The sequence below is a fragment of the Lissotriton vulgaris genome, chromosome 5 (genome assembly GCF_964263255.1).
Source record: "Lissotriton vulgaris chromosome 5, aLisVul1.2, whole genome shotgun sequence".
NCBI lineage: Eukaryota > Metazoa > Chordata > Amphibia > Caudata > Salamandridae > Lissotriton > Lissotriton vulgaris.
In genome coordinates, this window is record NC_141693.1 from 817822379 (window position 1) to 817833014 (window position 10636).

Below are 10636 nucleotides of genomic sequence, written 5' to 3' on the forward strand. Positions count from 1 at the left end.
CAAGGCCTGTCTGGATTCCAAAGATTGGGGATCTAGTCAGAGAAAAAAATCGCGGTGAAGAAGGAATTTGGGCCTTCTTACAGAAAAGCAGTACCTGTCTTGGCAGTCACCGGAACAAGATCAGTTGTACTACCGCCCCTTGCTGGTAAAAAGGAGAACAGAGTCGTGTCTATCGACCTGGTAAAACCACAAGCATGTGGCCTATAATCAACAGTAGGCCCAGTGGACTCCCAAGAAACAACAGAATACCCAAACTTGCAACAATCCAAGAGGTTCAAACTGAAAGACTAATCACATTCGATCAGCCTGCAGTGCACAGAGAAGGACTATGCAATAATGCCATGGAACTCGTGCCTCTTGAGACACAGATTGAAACAGTTCGTCAAGAAACACCAGTCTACAATAATGTGGCATCAGAAAATGCTACCGAAAGACAGATTGAAAGAACAATCCCATCAATTGACAGAACTGCCTCTGGTTATTTCATCAACTTCTCTAATAAAAGAGAGAGGGACCCCAAGACCAAAGGGATAGGGTTCCACAGTTGACGCAAGTCAGAGAGTAATTCCCTTTGGGCGAATTAGCAAAAGTGCATAAGCACTCACAAACATACAGTGGACTGACCAATACCCCACATATAACAAGGAAGCAATGAAAATAGGTGACAACAACAATATTATACGTGAAAACACTCTGGAAATATAAAGTATTAAAACAATTTATTAGTGTACATTACATTGATTAAAAACTGAAAATTGGGAAACATATTCAGGACGGAACAATACTAAATAAAATCAACATTCCAATAAAAAAGGAGTTACAGGGAAAAAGGACTAAATTCAAACACAAAACAGTAATTTTGAATTTTCCTAATAGTGTATAATCCCGGATTTACTCCTTGGGCATCGACGCGTTTCGGCGGTGTAATTGATTTGAGGCCGCCTTCATCAGGACAGTATGTATAAAGTGTTTCCCAATACTTCTGAAATTTAAATAAATCAGTCTTAGTCATAGCTTATAAAGGCAACAGATCTAATTAAACAGCAGAAGATAAAAACAATATCCTAAAAAACAATGTTTCCAACCAAGTATTATAACACATATGAACATTGCTTCCACAGTAAAGGACATGTAACAACATCACAAACATATACAAGGCTAAACTATTGGTAGCCAGAGACCCTTAAATTCATATTACCACATAGGTACATTCCTCATGTTTGGCTATAATCTAAGGAGCCTTTCTTTTATTACCTAGATAAGACACCAGGAACATATGATCCAGCATTATTTCATGATCAGGGTAATGAAAACCTATACTTATAAAAAGAGGTGGCAATACAGAGAATCATAGTACATCACCTACCTCACGCAAGCAAAGCGTCTAGCAGTACAGCACAAGGGGTGTTCTGCCTCCTTATTGTTCGGTTGAGATATTCGTCCAGCGAAATATCTTCTTGATCTACTCAGACTTCCTAATTGCAAAGTGAATAGATATCATTTTTACTGTATGTCAAGGTGGGTATATCCTAACGTAGTCAGCGGATTGTTATACCATAATAGTATATGTCTAATTTACCACTGAAACAACTGCTAGTAAGTTGGGGACAACAATCATTACACTTGGGCGATGGTAAGGCTAAGGCTATGACAAAAGACCTTTCCTGTCTGCCATAATCATAAGTAGCGATATGTTGTATTAAACCACAACTCAATTATATGGAGATCTCAGTGACCAAAAATGTCACCCTGGCTAAATCTGCACACGGAGTGCCAATGATGTCAGCCCAAGAGGGAGGTGCCGTGATAAATAAACAATGATAGTGGCACATATAAGAATAGGTCTGGCTCTTCGCCCTGATACTTACAGATTAAAAATAGTGGCGAAAATATTGATATCGATTTCAATATCAGTATCGTTTACGCATCCAGCATCTTGACTGGGGGCTGTAAATAAAGAACATGCCATTATAGGTTGAGTTACGACCAGATATGGCCATTTAATGTTGACCAGAGTCACTAGGAATACTTACAAAAAGTTAAAAAATCGCTGCGTTCAAAGCACGCGGTAATTTTATTATTGCTTGTGACTTCCACCTGTTGATGGTGTAGTTAGCGAACTTAACGGAGTTCAAGGTTCGGGGTTCCAATAGAATACCCAAGACACGAGGCAGGTCCCTCTGTGTTCACCCTGCATATTTATTTAAAAAAAGGAAACAACGCACATGCATATGCTGTGTCAAAAGGCGTGCCCCTCTTGTAATAGCGTATTCAAAAGAATACCAACTATTTATTTTCACCTATTTAGTCTCTTTACCTTTTATCTCGAAGACTCGTGCGTCCCGCGTGGATGTCTGCTCGTCTTACCGGCTAGCAACAGCTACGGTATACGCGCGGTAATAAATACCCGGAACCAGCTTATTGGTGGGCGTTTTCTACTGACGAACGCAAACGCAAAAGTGGGCGTGTTTTTCATGACGAACGCGGAAGTAATGAAGCAGGAGGAAAGACTACCAGAAATGATCACCGCGTTTTCATATTGTCCATGATAGACTTATTGTAACCATTTCGTTCTCGTAATCCCAAATAAAGAGAATTTAGATGGGACACTCTGTTTATAAAAGATAGTGCTGCACTTAAATAAAACATATGTATAGCAATCCATATACACTCCGATCATCATAATGGAATGCCCTACATATCTGCATACTCAATTTAAGTTGATCTTCTATTACCTCGTTTTTACAGACGTTTACCACATTAATGATGGGACATGTTAAAATTATGACATCTGACATAAACCTATAGATTTCTCCGCAAGAAATACATATACATGAAAAATAGACACCCAGTATATCACACATATTTTTCCATGTGTCTAGTGGGTGTATAGCATCAATGCTATATCTATCTAATTAGCCCGATATAGTCTAACCACCAAACGCATAGGCCTAGTAATTAATCAATCGCCTAGAACCATATAAATGTCTACTGAACACAAAATAACATCACAGATCAGGTCAGATCCAAGTGAAGCAGATAGATTTTTAAACTGCTCCAATAATACGATCCCATTCTTCTCTCGAGGTTAGACCCCGTTTGACAGTGCCGAGGTAGGAAATATACCACTGTTCTCTTTCCTTTCTTCTGGAGACAATATTACCACCTCTTTTCCCTACTTTAATTTTTTCCATTATGAACCAGCCAAATTCAGATTCCTTATGCCCACTTTCTAGGAAATGGGCAACAATAGGGGCAGTTACTTTTTTAGTTTTAATGGCTGAGCTGTGTTCCTGGAGTCTAGTGCGTACCTCTCTACCCATTTCTCCAACATAGCAGAGGCCGCACGGGCACTGGAGCAGATAAATAACATTTTTGCTCTTGCAGTTATTATGGGTCTTACATACTATTTTCTTGTCATTGCATACAATCTCAGACCCCACAATACATTGAGTACAGATGTTACAGTTGCCACATTTAGTTGTTCTAGTGACCTTAGTACCGTCAATGGTTCTTTGTTTATCAGCTGGTTCCTCTTTATACGTATGAACCAACAGATCACGGAGATTTTTATTCTTTTTAAAGGCAAATAACGGTTTCTCAAGTACTAGTTCTTCTTCATAGTTCAAAATATGCCAGTGCCTGTTCACAACGTTTTTTATCTGGTTACTAACATTAGAGAACTTACTGACAAAAACAACTTTATTTAGGGGCTCCTTAACTTTGGGGGTATTGCGGATCAAAGCATCCCGGTCATAAAACCGTGCTCTTTTCATGGAATTGGAAAGGAGTTTTTTTGGGTATCCCCTCTCTTTAAATTTCAATCTAAGATCTTCAGCGTGTTTGTAGTAGTCATTTAAGTCAGAACAGTTTCGTCGAAGTCGAAGAAACTGACTAAAAGGGATACTTTCCCTCTGTGATTTCGGGTGGAAACTAGAAAACTCTAGCAATGTATTTTTAGCCATTGGTTTGGTGAACAGTTCAACAGCTAATACTCCATTGCAGTTCTTAATGCAAATATCTAAAAATTCAACCTTGCTGGTACTGTATGTTGATGTAAACTTTAAGTTAGGATCTCCTAGGTTAATCCAAAGGAGGAATTCCTCAAGTAGTTCCATAGACCCTTCCCAGATAAAAAAAGATATCGTCTATGTAGCGGTACCAGCCCGCTACATTTTCGAAAAAAGGGGCAAGTTCATTATTGATGTGTATGGTCTCAAAATGACCCACATACAAACAGGCCAGACTGGGGGCACAAGTGGCCCCCATACTGGTCCCCTTGAGCTGCTTATAATAATCATTCTTAAAAAGGAACACATTGTTGGTGAGGATGAGTCTCACACACTCAACAATGAACTCTCTATTTGCCCCACCAAGATCATGTCCAGATAGGATTTCATCTATAACTTCTATAGTGTCCATCTGTGGGATGTTGGTGTAAAGAGACTCAATGTCTAGGGTTACTAGACATTGAGTCTCCTCACGGAATGGAGTGCCCTCAACCAAGGATATAATGTGGCTGAATCTCGCACATAAGATTTTAAATTACAAACAAAAGGTCTCAGGAAATGGTCCACATATTTACTAACTGGTTCAAGGAGTGAGTCTATACTGCTCACTATTGGGCGCATGGGAGGATTCAATTTGTTTTTATGCACTTTGGGCAGGCCATAAATGGCTGGTGTTTTGGGCTCAAGATTATTAAGGAAACAAAATTCTTCTTCGCAGATGTAGCCAGCCTCCTTGGCTTCTGTTAACAGTGCTAGGCAATCTTTTGCTACTTTTTTGAGACTTGCTTCAGTGGTACGGGCGTAGTGTTCGCCAACTCCTAACAGACTGAGCATACGCTGCTCATAGTCCTCAGTGTCGAAGACTACCACCCCGCCCCCCTTATCTGCTGGCTTGATTGTAAGGGAGCTATCTTCTCTCAGACGGTTGAGGGCCTCTCTTTCACTGGCTGAGATGTTATGGTTGTAGCATCGCCCAACTTACTAGCAGTTGTTTCAGTGGTAAATTAGACATATACTATTATGGTATAACAATCAGCTGACTACGTTAGGATATACCCACCTTGACATACAGTAAAAATGATATCTATTCACTTTGCAATTAGGAAGTCTGAGTAGATCAAGAAGATATTTCGCTGGACGAATATCTCAACCGAACAATAAGGAGGTAGAACACCCCTTATGCTGTACTGCTAGACGCTTTGCTTGCATGAGGTAGGTGATGTACTATGATTCTCTGTATTGCCACCTCTTTTTATAAGTATAGGTTTTCATTACCCTGATCATGAAATAATGCTGGATCATATGGTCCTGGTGTCTTATCTAGGTAATAAAAGAAAGGCTCCTTAGATTATAGCCAAACATGAGGAATGTACCTATGTGGTAATATGAATTTAAGGGTCTCTGGTTACCAATAGTTTAGCCTTATATATGTTTGTGATGTTGTTATATGTCCTTTACTGTGGAAGCAATGTTCATATGTGTTATAATACTTGGTTGGAAACATTATGTTTTTTAGGATATTGTTTTTATCTTCTGCTGTTTAATTAGATCTGTTGCCTTTATAAGCTATGACTAAGACTGATTTATTTAAATTTCAGAAGTATTGGGAAACACTTTATACATACTGTCCTGATGAAGGCGGCCTCAAATCAATTACACCGCCGAAACGCGTCGATGCCCAAGGGGTAAATCCGGGATTATACACTATTAGGAAAATTAAAAATTACTGTTTTGTGTTTGAATTTAGTCCTTTTTCCCTGTAACTCCTTTTTTATTGGAATGTTGATTTTATTTAGTATTGTTCCGTCCTGTATATGTTTCCCAATTTTCAGTTTTTAATCAATGTAATGTACACTAATAAATTGTTTTAATACTTTATATTTCCAGAGTGTTTTCACGTATAATATTGTTGTTGTCACCTATTTTCATTGCTTCCTTGTTATATGTGGGGTATTGGTCAGTCCACTGTATGTTTGTGAGTGCTTATGCACTTTTGCTAATTCGCCCAAAGGGAATTACTCTCCGACTTATTTCATCAACTTCGACAACTTCTCTGAAGATCAAAACGACCCCGAAGTGATGCCAGAAACAAAAATGACTTTTAAAGAAAAAGCAACGGAACTCTAATCAACTGAAGAAAATATACCTTATTTCCCCTTGGTTAGAGTTCTGGTTCAGTCTAGGTGTATTTTTCCTCCTGCTTTGGCTCATCATGGTACTTTGTTTGGGAAAATTCATTGAGGGAAAATATAGTACAATGGACACAGCAAGTCAGAACATCAACCTAGTCCTCAAACCACACAGATCATCCCACGTGAAGAAAAGAGAACTGTCAACAGTAAATGTCACAGCAATTCCAATACCTGGTGGGGTAGTATGGGAGAAAACAGACTATGAGATCTATGGTCCGGTCGAGATCCTGAAGTATCCTCATCAACTGAAGGTTTCCTTAAGTGACTTTGTAAAACCTAGTACATTCTCTGATGATTGGGACTTTAACAGTATTAATGACATGATGTCTGATTTAGTAATGTCAGCTAGATTCACAGAACATGATTATTTACAAGGTTCATCTAGTTATGAGCAATTATTCTGCTACACACATTATGGTGATCATTACTTGCATAAATCTGCACAGCCTAGAAATGTTTTTATGTATAATCAATGGGAACATTGTGCTACACCACCTAAAAGCAGTTCTAAAGCATTTTTTGAGAAATTCAAATACTTCTCAGGGTTTAACACCAGTAATGCAGAAACGTTTTATTACAAACTGTTAGATAAAACAGGAATGAAAACAATGCTGACAAATTCTAAATTGATATATTCAGAAGCATTTTATGAAAAAATGATGACATTTGGTTTTGATTATTGGAAAAATAACATTGAAACGAAAACCATTTGGGGTACAAAAGATTGGCAGGTACAAGGCCTTGAAGCACTATTCAGAACCTGCATGATACCAGAACAAATGATGTTTTTAAATGACACAATACACCAAACATCTTGTCTTGGCCTAGCTAAGATCAAAGATCTTAAAACACCGTCTATTCCAAAGCCAATACCTGAGAATACAACTACAGATATTGAGTTAGACGTCTCACAAATTTTACATTTTAACAGAACACATCCTGATTGGAAAAAGTGGTTAATCTGGCCTACTGACACAAACAGCTGTCAAGATAGATTCCTGAATAAAACACAGGGGTTAAAAATGACCAGACAAGACCCTAGATACTCCCAGAGACAACATCCAGGGATAGTAACAACATACAGTGTAGGGAAACTCTGCCTCGAATGGCTAACATCACCCACACTGGCTGAAATTAAGCAACACTTGTCTTTACTAAAAGATGGTGCTGATTTGCGCGATTTTATTATGGGACCACGCAAACAGCGTCAAAAGCGTTTCATAGCGACCAGTATCTATGCTGCGTACAACGAGGCTTGGAAAGTCACACAAATTGAAACAGCTGAGAAAATACGAGAAATTGATCGTATTAATTTGGAAAAATCACTTTCTGTAGTGGACAATGGGTTAATGACTCTGTCCTCCAGAATATATTTGTTGGACAATATTGTATCTTCTGCCTTTGACATAATATACAGAGACTTGCTAATATTACAACATGGCCAATCTCAATTACGTTCTATTGTACAATTGGGCTGGACGCTGCAAAATCTTCGTTCAGGCTATGTGCCTTGGCGTTTAATCAACACAACGTCATTATTTTCCATTTTTAACCTTACTGATAAACAAATCAGTTTGGCACAGAAAGGAGCAGACTATACAATCCTGAGCATCGAAAAACTTGAGAGATTACCATTGACAATGTCAGAGAGTCCTGTCATTGAATGGATAATACACGGAATTATCACCATTCCGATAACAACTTTCCGATTTAAAAAGTGCCTTGAGTACATACCTACTGGCCAGTATGAACGATTGGGTAAAGGATATGTAAAATCAGAATGGAAATTACCATACACACATTCTTGCTATAGTGACAGCGACAAAATTGTATTTCTTAGTGGTGAAAATTGTAAACATTCACTAAGCGGTATACTTTTGTGTCAGGGTATTAATTTACACGGAGCTTGTGATGGAAATTCTAACAACCTTTCATGCCACCAGCTTGTCACACCTGCAACTCAGATAGAGCCCTTCTTTATGCAACTTGCAAACGGGAGTTACATTCTTAGAACGGATCACAGATGTTGTGGCCTTGTAGCAGGGAAAAGTTATCTTGTAAGAGTAACATCCATGGTCAAATGCTGTATGCAGGCATTGTTTCCGAGCGGGCCTGTAGACACAGAGACTGCCATCTGGCCTCGTCTGAATCTCTATTCTATACGAATTGATACTTTAAGCAAAATGAAGTCTGTGCTTTTGCAGACAACAGTGCCCATAACGTCATCAAAAGAGACGTATGATCTTCTAGTTGCAAGGACAGCTACTGAAGTTCATGAACTTTTATCAACAAATTGACTCGTGCATTTCGTAGAAATGCTTAGCCAACTCCTTAACATGTCTAGTGCCACAGGCATCCCAGGTATATTTAAGACAATTTTTACGGGACTGCTAACACCTTTTCAAGCAATTTTGGGAATCTTTCCTAATTTTGTCCACTCCGTTTTTGGTGGCATGCCCTTATTTTTGGGACTTGTAACAGGGATTTTATTTTTGACCCTCCTGCCTCGTTATGGCAAGCCAAAGCTCAGACATAGCTCCCATGGGAATGGAAGAGACAATCCTAGCAATGCGCTACCAGGACAGGATAACTAACGTCCTTGGATTGGCCAGGCTGAGAGATCTAAACATGACCTGGTTCCTTTCATTCAGACCTATATGGCAGAACTGTATCTTACCGGTACTTCGATGTATGCTATGCGGAGATGAGTGCGTGTTGGACATCTGTCTTTCACTTCCATCAGCAGTACCAATGGACGTCGATACTTTGCTCAGTCCGATAACGGCTCACGCATTGTGCTGTCCCCAGCGGCTACCAATCCTGATGACGGCATTCGTTGAGACTCCTGTGCTACGACTAGGTGGTAACAGTGGAGTGAGTGACAAAAGCAACATCACCCAGGTACGACCTTCTGTGAGCATTGCTGATCCCGACTATGATGACAGCAATCATTCCCACACCTGCCAAGTCACAGCACTATCGAATTTGGTTGAACTGTCACCTGATTTTGTAGACCAATTCTTTGAGAGCCTGTCTGATATGATGTTCTCACCCGAACAGAAATAATAACTTTGGAGAAACATTGCGACACACAGCGTTCCCATGAACTCTGAATTCGGCCTTCAGTTTTGAACAACAAAAACTGCTAAAAGCGTTGGAACTCTATTTCCCGTTCAAGCACTAATTCTTTTGAATTGAACACTTTTTAATATTGACCCTTTTTTTGGCACGAACAATTCTTTGCTTAAAGTAAAAACTATTCTTAGAGAACAGAAGCTTCAACTTCTATTTCTAAACACATCTAGAGACATAACAACCTTACACCAGCCTCTAGCACATTTATTGCAATGCATTTATATGTGATGATTTATCTCGCCCTTCTTCTGTTTCAGAGATATTTCATGTGTAATTCTTTTTGCATAATCGTTCATTGATTTCATATGCAATAATTTTTGAATGATTTCTATGCTTCAAAAAACGTACAGTACCTAAGTTTCACGTATTACAATATACGCCTATTTCAAATGCATTTATGTATTTTGGGGTGGGCAATGTTACACATGCATCTTATTGCTCTAGTTTTAGTAATTTGATGGACATGAACCCGTGGAGTGGGTGTTGCGTGCTTATCAAAGGATCCTGATCGATACTGCGACCTTATGCCCCTATTCGGCTATAAATCCATGTATTCCCTATATTGGCATAACCGTTCAAGTGCGATATTCAGAAAGTCATCTCTGGCCTCACACGAACAGAGCCACATTCCAGAATAGTTTTCTCTGCCACTTCCTTTGCAACCAATTAGTGCAATGACAGAGCAGAAGTCACTATCTGAGATTCCTAGATTAACACTCCGAGTTCTTCAACAAGATAAAAACTCAGCAGACCTGGAAATCCCCGCTTGCTGTGTTTTGATTAGTAATGGAACTCTAATGAGCAACTGATAGCGATCACTTCCTAGTGACATCTTTAATTGACGTCTTATGTCCAGCAAACTTGCGTCAAACATGGCACCTTTCAGGTATAAATATTACCAACGTTGCCCTAAGCAATTGCCTGTTGCCCGTCGCTTGATGAAGCTGCTGTATGCAAGCTGCTGATACCATTATCGCTGCTAAAGCGCGAACGATGGTGTGGTGAAACTAGGAGCTGAACAGCCGTCCCTCTGTGAAGAGCCCAGCAGATGTTAGCTGCCCGCGGACGCTGTCCCCCTCCTTCTCCTCCTCGACGCGCTGAAGAGAGACGCTGCCTTTCTCCTGCCGAGAAATCCAGCTCCAGCGTTTCTGGTCAACCCTTGCGGGTGACTGGGATACCGAGCTTCCCCTGAAGGAGATACCAGACCTCCATCATTCTATTCAGAGGTATGGTGTTGACTAAACCCTTAGTGAGAATTCTTGAAGCAAACCTTGGCAAAACCAACTTAACTTAAAGCTA

The 10636-nt window shown here is 39.6% G+C and overlaps 1 long non-coding RNA gene across 1 annotated transcript; it reads right to left on the reverse strand.

The window, feature by feature from the left end:
- Nucleotides 1–897: 897 nt before the first annotated feature.
- Nucleotides 898–1949, reverse strand: LOC147711638 (uncharacterized). The gene is made up of 3 exons (XR_015295710.1): nucleotides 1869–1949; nucleotides 1367–1475; nucleotides 898–982 (listed from the first exon to the last, which is right to left on the reverse strand). It is a non-coding gene; the product is annotated as an uncharacterized LOC147711638 (long non-coding RNA).
- Nucleotides 1950–10636: the final 8687 nt, after the last annotated feature.